The sequence below is a fragment of the Ovis aries genome, chromosome 1 (genome assembly GCF_016772045.2).
Source record: "Ovis aries strain OAR_USU_Benz2616 breed Rambouillet chromosome 1, ARS-UI_Ramb_v3.0, whole genome shotgun sequence".
Lineage (NCBI taxonomy): Eukaryota > Metazoa > Chordata > Mammalia > Artiodactyla > Bovidae > Ovis > Ovis aries.
Window position 1 is genome coordinate 244,093,736 of NC_056054.1, and position 19,663 is coordinate 244,113,398.

Here is a 19,663-nt window from a genome sequence, read left to right on the forward strand (position 1 = left end):
CTCAGTTGTGTCCAACTCTTTGTGACCCCATGGACCGTTGCTTGTGTCCATAGAATTCTCCATGCAAGAATACTGAAGTGGATAGCCATTCCATTCTCCAGGGAATCTTCCCAACCTAGAGACTGAACTCAGATCTCCCACACTGCAGGCTGATTCTTTACCATCTGAGCCACCAGGGAAGCCCAGATATGCAGATGATTCCACTCTAATGGGAGAAAGTGAAGAGGAACTAATAAGCCTCTTGATGAGGGTGAAGGAGGAGAGTGAAAGAGCCAGCTTAAGACTAAATATTGCAAATGAAGGTTGTGGCATCAGTCCCCATTACTTCATGGCAAATAGAAGGGGAAAAGGTGGAAGCAGAGACAGATTTCCTCTTCTTGAGCTCCAAAATCACTGTGGTGACTGCAGCCATGAAATCAGAAGATGATTTCTTCTTGGCAGGAAAATGATGACAAACTTAGACAGTGTGCTGAAAAGCAGAGACATTACTCTGATGATAAAGATCTGTATAGTCAAGGCTATGGTCTTCCCAGTAGTGATGTATGGTTGTGAGAGCTGGACAAGAAAGAAGGCAGAACATCAACGAACTGATGTCTTTGGACTGTGGTGCTGGATAAGGCTCGCAAAAGTCCCTTGGACAGCAAGAAAATAAAACCAGTCCCCATCCTGAACCCCCCTCCCACCTCCCTCCCTGTACCATCCCTCTGGGTCATCCCAGTAAAGTAAAAAAGAAAATAAAATAAAAAAGCAAAATAAAAAAAAAAAAGAAAAGAAAACCAGTCAATATTCACTGGAAGGACTGGTGCTGAAGCTGAAGCTCCAGTATTTTGGTTACCTAATACGAACAGACAACTCATTGGAAAAGTCCCTGATGACGGGAAAGATTGAGGGCAGAAGAAGAGGGTGTCGTTAGAGGATGAGATGGCTGGAAACATCACCGTTGCAATGGACATGAACTTGAGCAAACTCAGAGATAGTGAGGGATAGGGAGGTTTGTAATACTGTAGTCCACGGGGTTGCAAAGAGTCAGATGTGACTGGGTGACTGAACAACAAGAACAAATCTATTATTTATAGATACAGTTAATAGCCTTCATTGCTTATGTATAATAGTTGTCAGATTTAAATCCAAAAAAATGAAATTTGTTTCTTAGTAACTAAAAATTTCATACTCACAAATGGAGAATTTCCTCAGAGTTTCCATTTATTCTTGTGATTGTCCATTGTATCTCTGTCCTGTGCATCATTCATATTTGCTAAAATAGAATTTTGTCTTTACAAATGCCATCCTCTCTTAAGTCAGCTAGTAAAGAGAAAATTATTAATTTTATGAACATTTCAGTCTCTTCTAATGTTTGCATATAACCTTTCTGAAAAAGACTGTCATCAGGTTTTGCATTGCTTATATTGAAACACATATGTTTGGAAAGAAGGAAAAAAAATAAAACTTCCCCAAGATAACTTGGTTTTATAACTGGCTTTAAAATTTTAAATTATTAATCCCATCATAGAAATTTTCAAATAATTAAAAGCAATCTCTCCCAGCAAGAGCTTCATTCTATGTACTGTGAAATTGCCTCAACTAAAGACCTGTATCAAATGAACTTTCCTTACTAATTAATTTGATAGTTACTTATTACATTGAAATTTAAATGCACTAATCAAATGCTTAGTTTGTAATTGCATTACATTAAACCTGATTAAGGATGTATTTATCACTTCAAGGATTACATTAAAATGTAAATTCTACAACTGTTGATTGATGTTAAATTTTATCTAATAAAGCAATTACTAGTGAACAAAGGCAATGGATATAGTCTTTTTATGTTATGAATTTATGACTTCTTGTATAGTAAGTGAATATACTTTCTTAAAAGAAAAGCCTTACACTTGGAATATTATGTAATATCTATAACATAATTTCAAATTTCTTCTACTTGAACATCAATAATTATATTTAATACAAATGCAGTACATTAAAAAAAATATATTTAGTGGAAATTGACACAGAAATCTGGAACAAAAGTCTGATTCCCAACCCAGGTATTTAGATCCTTTTTGCTTTAAGAAGCAAAGGGTTACCTAAGGGTAACAAGAAGAGGGAATAAAAATTAGAAAGTGTTTGAAAATGCATCATCTTAGCTAATGATGTATAAGATACTTGAAAGAATTTTAAAAATACCTTCTAAAATCCAATCAAATGAATCTTAAAATAGCACTCTAGAAAAATCTGTACTATCTTTGTAGTTTAACTGTTTTGATGATAATATGAGAGTTTTGTTGCTAGTCCCATGGTTCTGTTCATCCTAAAATTTGAGTGAGTAAGTTGCCATAAATTCTCATTTGTTCATTATAAAAAAAAAAAAAAAATCAAAAGGAAACATTTTTTTTAAGCCAGAGCTAAAAATTAAAAGTCTGTTATCTTTGGTAGTCAATAATGTCTTCATTTCAGTTCAGTTCAGTTCAGTCACTCAGTCATGTCCAACTCTTTGTGACCCCATGAATTGCAGAACGCCAAAAAGTATTTGTAACTCATGGCTAATCAGTTATTATTTCAACTTGAATTTGGAGCTCTGCTTGTAGTTACACATTTGTTTAGAATTTTTTCTTGAAAAATTGAGTCCCTTTATCATTTTTTAATGCTTTCTCACGTAATGTTTCACTAATATTTCTTGTTCTAAAGTCTGTTTTGTTTATCAATATAGTTACCCCACTTTTTTTCAATTGATATTTGCATGATATACTTTTTCCAGTATTTTGCTTTTAACCAACCTATTCCTTTGTAATTAAATTGACTTCCTTGTAGAAAGTGCATGCAATTGACCCATGAACAGTATGAGGGTCAGGGGAATAGACCCTCCATGCAGTAGAAAAATCCATGTATAACTTTACAGTCAGCCCTCTGAATACACCATTCTACATCTGGGGATTCAACCAACTGTGGATTATATTGTACCGTAGTTTATATTTACTGAAAGAAACTTGCTATAAGTATATCCACACTATTCAAACTTATTTTGTTGAAAGGTCAACTGTCACTGGTCTTGCTTTTTTTTAGTCCATTCTGAAAGTCTGTTTATGTTATTTCCTTAAATCTTTCATATATTACATTATAACTGATATAATTGAATTAAAATCTGCCACATTGCTGGCTAGTCTCTATTTACTTCATATGTTCTTTTTCCCCCTCTATTTAATTCTTCTGTATTTTTTATCTATATATCTATAATGATTTTGAAGTTAGTGTTCAAAAATATAAATTTTACTAATCAAAGTCAAATTTTAAATAATAGTATACCTCTTTTTTGTTGTGCAAAGATCTTATAATAGTATTTTCCTATTTCCTCTTTCTCTTATTTGACTATTTCTGTCATTTATTTTATTTACACATTCTATGAATATGCATTGTTACAGTTTGAAGAGCTCATTGAAGGCATTCCTCATCAAGTTTACTGTATCTTCATTTTTAGCCTTTCATTTGATTTTCCTTACAGTTTTTATCTCTCTTCTGTAATTACCCATCTGTTCTTACATGTTATACATCTTTTCCATTACAGCCTTTAACATATTAATCAGTGATTTTGTATCCTTTGTCAGGCAGTTCCAGAATGGGTCTGATTCTGTTGCTAGAACTGTATATTGGGGATATGTTGATTTTTCTTTCCTTCTATATACTTGTAATCTTTATTTAAAAATTGAATATTTTGATTAAGACAGTAGATACTGAGGTGACTAGTTTTATGCTTGGAAATGGCCACATCTTTTCTTCTGTTTTACATCTAGCGGAGAGTTACATTATTTTCCTAAGAGGATGGACCATTGCTATAAATATAAACCACAGGGTTCAAATTCTTATAGTAGTACTTTCAATTTTGGGTGGTGATTGGTTTGCCAGAGGGTCTCTCTCAACATCTGTTGTACTCTTAGCAGTAACTCTTTTGTTCACCTCTGCCTAGGAGTCTTTCTACATCTATCACTGCAGTAATTTGGCTTGATATTTGCTTGCCTGGTGAGGGAGGGGGCGCTGCAGAGAAACATTCTCTAATTATCTGAATAAGCCTGAATTTAAGCAGGCATTGTGTCCTTCTTGAGAGTGTGGTTTTCTCAAGTGTCCTGTTCCTCCTCCAGTTCTATTTCTGAACCGCCTCTTCCCCAGAGGTTAGTGGCTTTTTTTGTCTTCCCACCTCTCAACTTTCCTAAAAGCATCACTTGTGTTGTCATTTTTTACCCACCCCCAGCAGATCAGTGCTTTTTTAGCTTTGGAGAGATAAGGGAGAAGGGACAGGGAATAATTTTTTGTTTCTTCCTCAGTATCTGCTATTTTCCTCTCCCATGTCTTCAATTTATGGAAATGTTTTCAGAGTCTAGTCTTTCCTGATGGATCTAGTAATGGGAATAAGTTTCTTCACATTGTCTGCATATACCACCCTCAAACTCAACCAATACTTCTGTTATTCTAACTCAATTCTTCTAAGTTTCCAGCTGCATTATCTCAAGTTAAGCAAATTTTGGATCCCTCTCTCACTTTGATGCCTATCTCTCCAAGACTTCAAGTTAGCCCATCTCTCTAGGTTTAAAAAATCTATGATAGCTTATCTAATTTGTTTCTTTTTTATTGGAGTATACTTTCTATTAAAAAGCAGAGACATTACTTTGCCGACAAAGGTCCATCTAGTCAAAGCTATAGTTTCTCCAGTAGTCATGTATGGATGTGAGATTTGGACTATAAAGAAAGCTGAGTGCTGAAGAATTGATGCTTTTGAACTGTGGTGTTGGAGAAGAGTCTTGAGAGTGCCTTGGACTGCAAGGAAATCCAACCAATCTATCCTCAAGGAAATCAGTCTTGAATATTCACTGGAAGGACTGATTCTGAAGCTGAAACTCCAATACTTTGGCACCTGATGTGAAGAACTGATACACTGGAAAAGACCCGGATGGTGGGAAAGATTGAAGGCAGGAGGAGAAAGGGACAACAGAAGATGAGATGGTTAGATGACATCACCAACTCGATGGATATGAGTTTGAGCAACCTCTAGGAGTTGGTGATGGACAGGAAGCCTGGCATGCTATAGTCCAAGAGGTTGCAAAGAGTTGGACATGACTGATCGACTGATCTGAACTGAACTGATAGTTGCTTCCTGATGTTTTGATGGTTTCTGCCATACAATAAAGTGAATCAACTATCTGTATACATGTATCCCCTCCCTTTTGGACACCCCTCACTCCCATTCCACCCTCCTAGGTCATCACAGATCACCAAGCTGAGCTCTCTGTGCTATACAGCAGTTTCCACTAGCTAGCTAGTGGGATGTGAATCCCAGACTCAGTTCATCCCACCCTTCCACTGTGTTCACACATCCATTAGATATATCTGCGTCTCTATTCCTGGCTTGCAAAAATGTTCATCTATACCATTTTTCTATATATGTGTTAATATATAATATTTATTTTTCTCTTTCTGAATTACTTCACTCTGTAGGACAGACTCCTGTGGTTAGCCACTGATCTTTCCAGCTTTTTACACTCCCCCGCAGAACGACTGATTTTCAAAACCATATAATTCATTATTTTAAAAAACTTAAAGTAGTGAAACAGAGGGACACTAACATTTATTGGCTTCTGCGATGTGTCAGACACAGTGCAAGCTAAGTCATTTGCATATGATATGTGTAATTTTTATAACATTTCCACTTTACAAATAGGACACAGCACTCTGTGGAGGTGAGAATACTGTTAAGATTCTCAAGAGATAATTGTGCTTGGAGCCCTTATTTATCTAACTGGGAGGCCCCTTATTGTTATTTTAATGTACTAAAAATTGGAGGGATCAAGAAAAAGTTTATCCAAAAAGAATGTGCTGTTAAAACATTTATATATAGCAAATAATACACTGCTGCTAATTGTATTAGAGCATTTTCCACTAAAATACTATACATTGAAGGCAGAAATGATGTGGGATTCAGTGTAGGGTTCAGCCAAAATGACTCACATAGTAATGTTCTCTCTTCACCTTTCTCGTGTAACACATGTAGTTATCAATTCTCTGCCTACAACAGTAAAACACAAGGTGTATGACTTAAATCTTATTAGAGACAGTTAGATATTTCCATGTTATGGTTGCAAAACATTTTGTGAGCCAATGAATCATACACTGACTTTTTAGTTAGTTACTTCTATTAAAAATTCAATGGTGTTTATTTACAAAAAAAATGAACATTATGCTGTGTACTTTATCATTTGGCTTTAAGCTCTAATAGAGCTGTTTATGTAACATGCATTTGAGAATACATTACTATTCTTTCAGCATACTTGAAGTTAGATAATTCTCAGAGATTTTTCTCTAAATCTGATGCAATTTTTATAACCTAACAGTTACAGTATTTCTGTTCTGAAGATGGACAAATTTAGAAATGTTCCAGCTGCTTATGAAGCTCAAATTGCTTATTGGAAAGAACTATGTGACTGGATTTTTCTTCAAATTCATATTTAGGATATCAGGCATTGACATATCTTAACAAATAAAGACTTTTAGCATACAGAAACATCCTGACATTATATTGAGTGTTAACATTAAGAATAAAAAATCTTCAATATTTTCCAGAATCATAAAGTTAACACACCATATTTAGTAGTATCTAAGTTTAAAGAGTCAAAAATTCTAAGAATTTTCTTCATCACTACTTATGATTGGCTGAAAAACAATCCCCTAAAAAATATTCATATTCTAATCCCTGGAACAGATGTTTGTTATTGTACAAGGCAAAGTCTTGCAGATGTGGTAAAGTTAAAGGATCCTAAAATGGAGATGCTCTGGTCTCAATTTTTCTGAGACTTATGTGTTGAAATCCTAATGCCCAATGTGAAGCTATAAGGAATTGGAGCCTTTAGAAGCTTAGATCACAAAAATAAAACCTTCATGAATAGGATTATGTTCTTGTAAAAGAGGCGCCACAGAACTCCCCACCCCCTTCCACCATATAGGACACATGAGAAGTTGCTCTCTACATACCAAGAAATCAGTCCTTACCAGTGACAACATCACATCCACTGATGTCATGAAGTTAGACTTGCCAGCTTTTTGAATTGTGCAAAATAAATTTATATTGTTTATAAGTAAGTCAATCTATGGTATTTTGTTATAGCAGCCATCACAAACTAAGGAAGTCAGAGGCAGACTATCTTGGCCTATCCAAGTGCATCATAAACATAACCATATATATCTTTGCATACAGAGGTAGAAGATATAATATACTGGCTCACATCTGCAGGCATGCACACACACACATACTCAGTACCTGACCCCATATACTCATGAGAAGACCACCTCAATACAAGGCCAAAGGATTTGAAGATGCTGGCCTTGAAATATAGACTGATGTGGCCAGAAACCAAGGAATGCTGGCAGCAACCAAAGGGGAGAAGAGCCAAAGAATTTCTCCTAATTCTCCTCTAGAATCTCTGGAGGCAGAATGTTGATTTTGGCCTAGAAGTATTGATTTCATACTTCTAGTCTTCAGAAGTGTGAAAGAATAAATTTTTAACCCCAAAGTTTGTGGTAGTTTGTTACAGAAGACAAAGGGAACTAAAATACTGTTTTAAAACTAGCAAGTATTTGAAGTACAGTTGACTACAAACACTGTGAAAAGTACCACTGGCCTAAATTCTCTTGAAATACTGGCCAGCTTTTGTTTTGGTAAGGAAGATTTATACACTTAGAATATTGCTATAAGCATGCATATGTTTCATAGGTAGTTGATTGGACAAAGTAACAAAGTTTACTTCCCACAAGAATTGCCTTGGATTTTATCTCAGGTGGAAAAATGGAATCCTACTGCCTTTAACTATAGTTAAATAATTACATAGTCTCATGTACATGAGTGCTAAGTCACTTCAACTGTGTTGGACTTGCACCCCCAAGGCCTGTAGTCCAGCTCTTTAACTACTGCCACCTGGGAAGCCCACATAGTCTCATATTGGTTCTCAAACACTTTCTTCCATAAAAAGTTAACCCTATACAACTACAATGTCAATATTTTCCACTCCCCTTCACAATTCATGAACTAAAATTGTGTATAGAATTATAATAAAGATGAAGCTTACACAGATGTTATTAAATATCACATTAAACATGAAAAGAGAATAGTGTAATAGGAATATACACTAAATGGTAAGTAATAAAGAATTAAAATCTCTGACAAAATGACAAAAATGACACAACTTTTAATGATGTCTATCTGCAAAAATAATTGGTAGTTATATATAAATAGTAATCTTCAAAATTGTGTGCAGAAAATATTAAACAAATCTAGTTAGTTTTTCATTATCCTTTCAAAGAAATAGAGGTAACTATAAATTAGGTTTTGTGTGTGTGTGTGTGTGTGTGTGATCAAGAATCATTTTGCTTAGCTGTTTAACAGAAGAAATGTATCCAAAATCAGCTCATTCATTTATTAAAATGTTATTTATTAAAACAGACTGTCATGGTGCATAATGAATAGCTCAACCAAATGGCTAAGCCATTTCTGCTCCTCTAGTAAATTAGATTTTCTTATATTTAAAGAAGGATAAAAATATATATATATAATGATGAAATATAAGGATAAATATTTAATTTAAAAGCCTTCAGAAACAATGAAAATCGCTCAGTGTCCTCCAACTCTTTGTCATCCCATGGGTTCTACAGTCCATGGAATTCTGCAGGCCAGAATACTGGAGTAGGTAGCCTTTCCCTTGTCCAGGGAATCTTCCATACCCAGAGATCAAACTCAGGTCTCCCACATTGCAAGAAGATTCTTTACCAGCTGAGCCACCAGGAAAGTCCAGGAATACTGGAGTGGGTAGCTTATCCCTTTTTCAGCGGATTTTCCCGACCCAGTAATTGCACTGGGGTCTTCTGCATTGCAGGTGGATTCTTTACCACTGAGCCACTGGGAAATCCTCTCAGAAATAATATCTGATATTTATTTTAAACTGTTTTGGAACCCCAATTAAACAGGGCCTCAGCAAAACTCATACTTTAAAGATAACATAAAATATTTTGATGAGAACATCTTACAAAATTATGAAACCATTTTGATAGATGTTAATTTTACAGAACAATGCTAAAAGTAGGAAATTAAAATGATGGCAAATAATTATAAAAATTACATAGAATAAAATGACAATATGATGGTGTTAGGAAATTGTAAGGCAATGAAATTCTTCTGAGCGTTTTTTAGAGCATTGCTCTTCAGACCTGAATTTGAACTCAGCTCAATGAAGATCAAGTTTCTAGGTCAGTGGGACCTGAGATTTCTGTATTTCTAACTAACTCCAGAATGATGTTAATGCTGCTGGCCTGTGTCCCAGGATTTGAGTAGAGAAATGCTCAAGAGATGAGAAAGAGGGGCTCTATTTATCCTATGTTACCTCATGACCTAAACTCAGTTTGGAAATACCCTTGCATTTCAGATTAAACGGAGCTTCAAGTGGAATAGCACATAATCAACACCCAGGAAACTATGTAACGAGTGTTAATTGACTCAGTTCTCCTTATGTGAATTAAGATGCAAGGGTATTATTTGATTTCAAGAGAACAGGTCTCTATAAAGCTTTGTGAGTCCCCACAGCCTGAAGTGAATTTTTAGGAACTTTCCCACTGATGTGTAATTGAACAGCCCTTGGGTGTGAAGTGAAGGAGGACTCCAACCAGGCCTCTGTATGTTGCAGACTACTTAAATTCGTAATGGTTATCCCAACTTGTTATTAGTGTTAACACCGACTTTCTTTTGAGAGTCTGAAATAGAAAAGGGGAAGAAAGAAGCCTTTACATTGTTTAATAGCAACTTGGTTTACAGATTTTTGTTTTAATTGTCACTCTGAATTTGGCACAAATTACTGCAGTCTGAATTTAAGGAACAGAACATATTATTTCACTTTCATGAAAATAAAATAATAAGACATAAGGCACTAATGTTTTGTCATACTTTCAATATACCTTGTTAGACAAGTATCACAGGCATGCTAAATATTAATGTCAAAGAAATTTAAAGACAGCCCAGATAAGGCAGTATTGGCCAAAGAGATGAATTAATTGATTCTCCCAGAGAAGACCATACATAGACCTGCAGAACCAGGAATAGATCCCAGTTATTCTGTTAATTGTTCTTGAGTACCCGATTTCTGAATCATACGAAAACTTCAAATTTGATTATTAGTTTGCCTCATCTCTAAACTGACACATGTCACAGACACATGTATATCCACAGCAGATACAGATTCATAAGTATCAACTGATTGTGCTAACAGGGCCCAAACTCCAGCTCCCCTTTATATATCTACATGTGGTAGTATATTTGGAAATAAATTATGGAAGATGAGTATACTTTAAAAATAAAATTATATAATATTAAAATACAAAATGTGATAATGTTTGTAACAACATTAGAAAACAAAAGAAACATCTTGTTTACTATGTTAGTGTACAAGTGTATCAGAAATTTTGAAAAATGTTCACAAACTATTGAAGGGAGATGGGATCAAACTGATCTATAGTCAAAACCACATCATAAAACAGAGTAAAGAAGTTGCTATCACAAAATCTGAGCTCATTCCTGTAATAGCTGACCAACCCATGAACATTATACTTTTTCTAGTAGCCACATTTTCATAAGGCCCTTAATACATTATGAACATTTTCAGACATAATTTTAATAATAAGATAGGATGAGAAATTCTTCTGTTAACAAATTAGTGCTGATATGTGAGCAGCTTCATGAGGCAAGTTTATTTCTCACTTCTACAAATTCTCTTATGTGTCACATAAAAGAGAAAAAGGCTATACTAGTTGCCTTTTGGATTTAATTATGTATTATATTTAGATCTGTATTCACTGTAGTTGTGTTTAACCTTTGACTAGTTGAAAAGACAGGAAACAACTGAAGTATAAGGGGCAGATCTACTAAACCCATTCTGGTTCATTGTATTACAGCTGGTAATAATATTATTTCACTAGGAAAACAAAACAAAGCAGAACAGACACATGACAAATGCCAAGCTGAATGGTATGCCAGAATAAAAAGTGCAAATTGGAACTCTCTAGACAAACTAGAATGCTTATCCTTTAAATCATTGAAGATAGTTTTAGTTTTCAGTAACTATAGCAATAGTCAAGTATCCATTCCTTATTCTTTGTAACCAGTATTGCTTATCTTCAATTATAATTATTGTTACTTCTTCCCTCCATGTAATAAATATCTTCTTTGTGATCACTTCTTGCTGCATATGTTTCCCTTCTTTCCTAGCATCTCCTTTTCATGATACAAATGCTTCTCTTGTAGCTCAGCTGGGAAAGAATCTGTCTGCAATGCAGGAGACCTGGGTTTGATTTCTGGGCCAGGAATATCCCTTGATGAAGGGAATGGCTACCCATTCAAGTATTTCGACCTGGAGAATTCTATGGACTGTATATCCATGGGGTCATAAAGAGTCAGACATGATTGAGCGACTTCAAAAAAAGCCTTTCCCTGAGGGGAGGAGTACAACTTTCATATTCTTCCTTTGGAACCAAAATATTTTGCCAGGGTATAGAACTTAAGAAGACAGAAAACATTCTCACTTCCCCCCAAAGACAATTATGCTCTTCTTTTTACCCATAACCTCAACTGAACACTCAAAACAATAACTAAAAAAATAAAAATAGCAATAAAAACTTTTGTGCCTCTAGTCATTAGACCACAAAACCTCTATTAAAAAAAATGTAAACTATAGAGTGAAAGGTTCATGAAATAGTTATAACTTAACATATTTCTTTCTGTAGAAGTGTACACGAATATAGTTATCCATTCCCAAAATTCATAAAAGCTTATTTAAAACTTTGTCAATTTTTTTAGTCTAAAGGTGGTGCTACTCAGTGTAATAACTTTTACTGTTTATTAAAAAATCTTTAGTTAGATAAAGGAAAAGAAAGATATAAAAGTGACTATGAAATGTCTAATTCCATTCCCATGAGACATATATTTTAAAAACTCACTATGGAAGACATCTGTTCATATTATTCAACTATCTGGGAAGTTATAGACTAGAACATTCTATTGAGAAATAAACTATGCATAATGCTAAGAAATGCTTTTAAGAAATGACTTGTTTCAGGAAGCTTCTACCCTGATTGTCATAGAAGTACTGTCTCATAAAGAGACTTTACTAACACAAGTCCTGGTCAGCCCTCTTCTAGAGTTAAGCTTTGATGAAATTGATGAAATTGGGGAAAAGAGTTCATGGTGACTTGGGTTTCAGAGCCTAGGGGTGATTTAAAGATATTATCTGCACCAGTGTCTGTCAAATTATTAGTTAGGCAACTTGAATAACACAAATTTGTACGACTGCTCCTAAAGAAAATTTATACCAAATTACCAATAGGGTGAGTTTTAAAGCATACACATTAGAGAACTAATTTACATTTAACAATTCTTGAATATTGCCTGCTTTGGTAAATATTATTATTTATGAAAGTATTTTCTTGTAAGCTCTCAATGTTATATTTCACTCTCATTCATCATTAAAGCTTTTCTGCCTTTTCTGAAATGAATTCTGACATGTGTATATGTATGTGTAATGTGAGTATGCAGCTTGATCTTTCCAGTGGTCGTTGCTTTGTGTATTCGTATCAAAAATGAATTTAATACCACAAAATCAGATCGCAAGAAATCATTCATCACTTATAATCTTCCAAAGACACTGATAAGAGAGTAAAAAGACAAATCACAGACTGGTAGACAATATTTTAATCTCATATATCTGATATATAAATTATATCTAGAATATATGGAAAGCTCTAAAAATTCAGCAACTAATAAATTGTTGTCTATTGTTCAGTCACTAAGTCATATCCTACATTTTGCCACCCCATGGACTGCAGCACACCAGGCTTCTATGCCCTTCACTATCTCCTGGAATTTGTTCAAACTCATCTTCATTGAGTTGGTAATGCCATCCAACCATCTTATCCTCTGTCACCACCTTCTCCTCCTGCCCTCAATCTTTCCCAGCACTGGTATCCCCTTCAATGAGTTGGCTTTTTGCATCAGGTGGTCAAAGTATTTGAGTTTCAGCTTAGCATCAGTGCTTCCAGTGAATATTCAGGGTTGATTTCCTTTAAGATTGACTGGTTTGATCTTCTTGCAGTCCAAGAGACTCTCAAGAGTCTTCTCCAGCACCACAATTTTAAAACATCAATTCTTTGGTGCTCAGCCTTCTTTATGGTCCAACTCTTACATCCATACATGACCACTGGAAAAACCATAGCTTTGGCTATGTGGACCTTTGTCAGCAAAGTGATGTCTCTGCTTTTTAATATACTGTCTATGTTTGTCATAGCTTTCCTTCCAATGAACAAGCATCTTTAAATTTCATGGCTCCATTCACCATTTACATTGATTTTGGAGCCCAAGAAAATAAAATCTGTCTTGTTTCCACTTTTTCTCCCATCTATTTGCCATGAAGTTATGAGACCAGATACCATGATCTTAGTTTTTTGAATGTTGATTTTTAAGCCAGTTTTTTTCAGTGTCTTCTTTCACCCTCATCAAGAAGCTCTTTAGTTCTTCTTTGCTTTCTGCAATGAGTAGTTTCCTTCTGCATATCTGAGGTTGTTGATATTTCTTCTAACAATATTGATTCCAGATTATGATTCATATTTTGTATGCTGTACTCTGCATAGAAGTGAAATAAGTAGGATGATAACATACAGCCTTGACAAGTGAATAAGCCAATTTAAGATGAACAAAAGGTGTAATATGGACAGAAATATCAGCAAAGAAGAGGGAGAAATATGCATAAAAGATACTCAAAAATTTTCCACAATAGAGAAATGCCAATTTAACCCACATTGAAATACAAATGTGCTGGGGTCCAGCCCCAGTGGATCCAGGGTGATTCGAAGGTGGGGACAGTCGGCATCCTTGGAAATAACTTATTTAATTACAGATAGACAGGGATTAGAAAATTAGCAGAGAAAAAGATGCTGAATGACTTGGTTTACATGGAATACCAATCACCACCTACGTAGGCCGCAGGCGTCTTCCTGTTCTCCCAAAGGAGAGAAGGCACTGAGGCCCCCCTTGTCCAATCTTAGAAGCCCAGGCAAAATTAGCAGGCTTGGTGGGTACCCATGCACCAGATGGGAATTCGTCCAGAGAACAGTAGGAGAGAAAAAGAGGCTAAATAACTTGGTTTACGTGGGATACCAATAAAATTCCAAGACAAGGAATTTGCACCATCTACGTTGGGCCACCAGCGCCACTTGAATATCAGAAGGTGCCCCTCCTTGGGTTCCTTCTTGCATGGGCTTGAAAAGCAGGGACAAGTAAGTAGACATGGCGAGCACGCTCCAGATAGGAATTCAGCCAGAAAAATGGGGAGCAAGAAATAACGACATGGGGGAATCAGTCTTTCCAGAAACTGATCTGATTTCTTTATTTTTGGATTTGCTTATATACCTTTTGTTACACATAGGGATGAATACAGAGTCACTTGGGGGTCAGCAGTCCTGACCTTTATCAAAATCAGGTGCTTTACATAAAAAAAAGATCTTAGGGGTTTTACATCATCTTCTGGCCATGAGGCCTGATGACATTTTATGACCCTTTCTTTCTGATAACCAAAAAACTTATTTTTTCCAAGGGTGTTTTTTCTTAAACCAGGTACCACCCTCCAAATAAAGTTGCATTCCTATAGGGTGAGGGTGTAGTGAGTTACAATCAAGAAAGGAATTTATTTAACCCAAGGTTAACATGATTAATCTTAAAGGTTAATACTTATTTCTCCTATATGCTTAAAGGTAATACTTACTTCTCCTATATGCTAGTTACATTCATTATAAGGGCAGGGAATACAGAGATTTAGCAGCAAACATCAACCCAACAAATGAAAATCCTTTCACCAATGTTCCCCTTAAGATCTATTTAGTCTTAAGATAGTGATAAAGTTACATTTATACATAGCAAGGACACAGTGATTTATAACAAAGTACAGTGATCTATTACAAAAGAGAAAATTCATTAACTCAAAAAGTCTAGTATTGCTAACCTTAAAAACTACTATATTTCCTTTTCTATATTCCAAATACATTGATTAATATATTCCCAGGTGCCTAAGGATACGGAGGCCTGGTGGCAATCATTGACTCAACAATGAGAAAAGCCCTATACTAATTAAGACTCTCAAACTACTCCAAAACTCTGTGCTGTTTATGGTTGAGAGGTAGTAAACAATCATGTGTGTAGTGGCAGGAGTATGGATAATCCTGTCATACAAGCTAGTTTGTCAGCAGAGAGGTGTGACCTGAGACATCCTTGTCCCACCCAGGACAGGGAATTAGCAGCAATTATTGGCACAACAAATGAAAAACCCTTCACCAATATAATTCCTAACCAACCCACTATACTAATAATTTCTAACTTCCCAAAAGAATCTGCCTTTAGTAAGTCTAAAACATCTCGTGCCTCTCAGGTTGGGAGGCTGTAAACAATCAAATGTGGCCAGACGAACCTATACAGGTGGGCTAGATAACCTTCAGAGGAGTTCATAAGTTGAAACACTCTTGTCACGCCCAGGAATTTTTATTGACTTGGAGCTGCACGTTTACTCCTTCTCCGAGAGAACCGGTGGGGAACAGCCCCCCATAAAGTCAGAGGTGTAGGCGAGAGCATTAAACAGTAAAGTAGATAGACTCTGGTTTTGGGGGTAGATGCTCAGGAACAGGGGGTTTCCTGAGGCTTGATCACGCCTTTGCATATGCCACGCCTCCTTCCTCATGACCTTTGCCATGGGCGGAGTTCCTCTGGCTCCCAGCACAAATGCAATCTTAATAGAAAGACTAAGTTTAAAAAAGCCTGATCACATTGAATTTTGAGGATGAGGTGATGGCACTAAAATTCTCTTATGTTGAGGTAACAACGTAAAATGACTCAAAAACTTTGGAAAATAATTTGATAGTTTTCTTGAATGTACACTTACCATATGATCCAATCATTCTACAACTGATTTACTAAAGAGAAAGAAAGCATATATCCACACAAAGTTGTTGCTGTTGTTTAGTTTCCAAGTCATGTCCAACTTTTGTGATGTCATGGGCTGTAGCCTGCCAGACTCCAATGTCCATGGGATTTCCCAGGCAAGAATAATGGAGTAGGTTGCCATTTCCTTCTCCAGGGGATGTTTTTGACCCAGGGATCGAACTCGCATCTCTTACATTAGCAGGCAGGTTCTTTACTATCTGAGACACCAGTGAAGCTATCCACACAAAGACCTGTACCTAAACATCCAAAGTAACTTTATCTTAATACCCCAAAACTAAAAACAAATGGTAAGTTTATAAATAGATAATAATAAAAATGAAATATTGTTCAACAATAAATTAACTATTAACATGAATAGATCTCATAAATAGATCTCAAAATAATTATAAAACTGAATGGAAGAAGCCAGCGACCTCTCACCCCACTTTCCATGAAAAGTACATACTGTATTATTCTATTTATGTAAAATTCTAGAAAAAGACAAGATAATCTGTAATTGTGGCTCAGCTGGTAAAGAACAGCCTGCAATGTGGGAAACCTGGGTTCAATCCCTGGGTTCAGAAGACCCCCTGGAGAAGGGAAAGGCCAACCACAACAGCCTTGAGAATTCCATGGACTGTATAGTCCATGGGGTAACAAAGAGTCGGACATGACTGAGCGACTTTCACTTTCACTTTCTGGAGGAGGAAATGGCAAGGCAGTCCATTATTCTTGTCTGGGAAATCCCAGAGACAGAGGAGCCTGGTGGGCTACAGTCTATGGAGTTGCAAAGAGCAAAACATGACTGAGCACAGCAGACAACATGAGAAAGTATGTCAGGTGTTGGCTATGGATGGTGGAGGCAGAGAGATACAAAAGTGAGGGATTAGAAAGGAGCATGAGGAAACTTGGGGCGATAGATGTGAGAGGGTAACAGGCAGGAAGGCCAGGGGTTTCCAAATGGAGGAAAGTTTCAGATGTTTTTTATTTCTCTCTTAAGCGGCAGGAGAAAACAAACTACAACTGTCAGACTTTTTTCCCTTCTCTATACAAAACTAAGAGGAGGTTTCCTTTAAAATTTTGTGTTGCCATGATGACACCTGGTTCCACCTGAACATAACTTTTCTCAAATCTTGAGAGGAACCAGAGATCAAATTGTCAACATCCACTGGATCATCAAAAAAGCAAGAGAGTGCCAGGAAAACATCTACTTCTGCTTTACTGATTGTGCCAAAGGCTTTGGCTGCATGGATCAAAACAGACTGTGGAAAATTCTTAAAGAGATGGGAATACCAACCACCTGACCTGCCTCCTGAGAAATCTATATGCAGGTCAAGAAGCAACAGTTATAACTGAACATGGAACAACAAACTGGCTCCAAATTGGGAAAGGAGTACATCAAGTCCGTATATTGTAAGCCTGCTTATTTAACTTATATTCAGAGTGTGTCGTTGCTGAATGCTGGGCTGGATGAAGCACAAGCTGGAATCAAGATTGCCGGGAGAAATATCAATAACCTCAGATATGCAGATGACACCATCCTATGGAAGAAACTGAAGAAGAACTAAAGAGCCTCTTGATGAAAGTGAAAGAGGAGAATGAAGGAGTTGGCTTAAAACTCAACATTCAGAAAATGAAGATAGTGGCATCTGGTCCCATCACATCATGGCACATAGATAGGGAAACAATGGAAACAGTGAGAGACATTATTTATTTATTTATTTATTTATTTATTTATTTATTTTTTTGAGGAGGGGATCCAAAATCACTGTAGATGGTGGCTGCAGCCATGAAAGTAAAAGATGCTTGCTCCTTGGAAGAAAAGCTATGACAAACACAGGCGGCATATTAAAAAGCAAAGATATTACTTTGCCAACAAAGGTCCATGAGTCAAAGCTATGATTTTTCCAGTAGTCATGTATGGATGTGAGAGTTGGAACATGAAGAAAGCTGAGCACTGAAGAACTGATGCTTTTGAACTATGGTGTTTGAGAAGACTCTTTAGGGTCCCTTGGATTGCAAAGAGATACCACCGGTCCATCCTAAAGGAAATCAGTCCTGAATATTCATCGGAAGGACTGATGCTGAAGCTGAAACTCCAGTACTTTGGCACTTGATGTGAAGAACTGATTCACTGGAAAAGACCCTGTTGCCGGGAAAGATTGAAGGCGGGAAGAGCAGGGGACAAGAGAGGATGAGATGGTTGGATGGCATCATCGACTCAATGGACATGAGTTTGAGTAAGCTCTGGAATGTTCAGGGTGATGTCCTTATGGATGGGGAAGCCTGACATGCTGCAGTCCGTGGGGTCACAAAGAGTTGAGTGCCAGAACTGAACAGAGCTAACCAATGCATTTTTTTGTATGGAAATGTTTTTCTTAAGCTATGTTAATGGACTATGCATTTTCCCTACACTCTGTCTTTCCTTAAGTGGGGTTCCACATAGATGCAGAACCCACTTGACAAACCAGTATGCTTTACTCATGCAAATATTTTCTTAAACTATGTTATTGAGACTATGTATTTGCTTGGAAACCAGCCTTTCTTCAAGATTCATGTTAATCGTTTTATGGCCCAGGACAACTCAACTTGTGCAAATGTTTTCGCAAAATGCATGTTGTGGTGAGGGGCCTGGTGCCAGTCTCTGAGCTTTGAGACATTCCCTTTCTCTATCAGCCTGCTAGTAGCTATATAACATCTGGCTAAAGACTACAGGAGGGAACTCTTTCTGCCCATTCTGATGTCTATGTCAGAAGCTTTGTCTATCTCAAAACTTTAATAAAACTTTATCACACAAAAGCTGTGAGAGGTCAAGCCTCGTCACTGGGCCCGGATTGAATTCCTCTCCTCCAGAGGCCAGGAAGCCCAGAGTTTTCACAGCTCAGCAACAACCTTTCAGATGTATGCTTATTGTTTTGATTGTAGTGTTTGTTCTGCAGATCAATATCAAATTGTACCGTTTAGATTCAGTTTATTTCATTCAATTATATCTCAATAGAACATATCATTAATTATTTTTTTTCCACCCAATAGCCCACGGGAAAATTCAATACCACTTATTACAGCCACTTGACCCGGACATGGAACAAGAGACTGGTTTCAAATAGGAAAAGGAGTACGTCAAGGCTGTATATTGTCACCCTGCTTATTTAACTTCTATGCAGAGTACATCATGAGAAATGCTGGACTGGAAGAAACACAAGCTGGATTGCCGGGAGAAATATCAATAACCTCAGATATGCAGATGACACCACCTGTATGGCAGAAAGTGAAGAGGAAATAAAAAGCCTTTTGATGAAAGTGAAAGAGGAGAATGAAAAAGTTGGCTTAAAGGTCAACATTCAGAAAACGAAGATCGTGGCATCTGGTCCCATCACTTCATGGCAAATAGATGAGGAAACAGTGGAAACAGTGTCAGACTTTATTTTTTTGGACTCCAAAATCACTGCAGATGGTGACTGCAGCCATGAAATTAAAAGATGCTTACTCCTTGGAAGAAAAGTTATGACCAACCTAGATAGCATATTCAAAAGTAGAGACATTACTTTGCAAACAAACTTCGATATAGTCAACGCTATGGATTTTCCTGTGGTCATGTATGGATGTGAGAGTTGGACTGTGAAGAAGGCT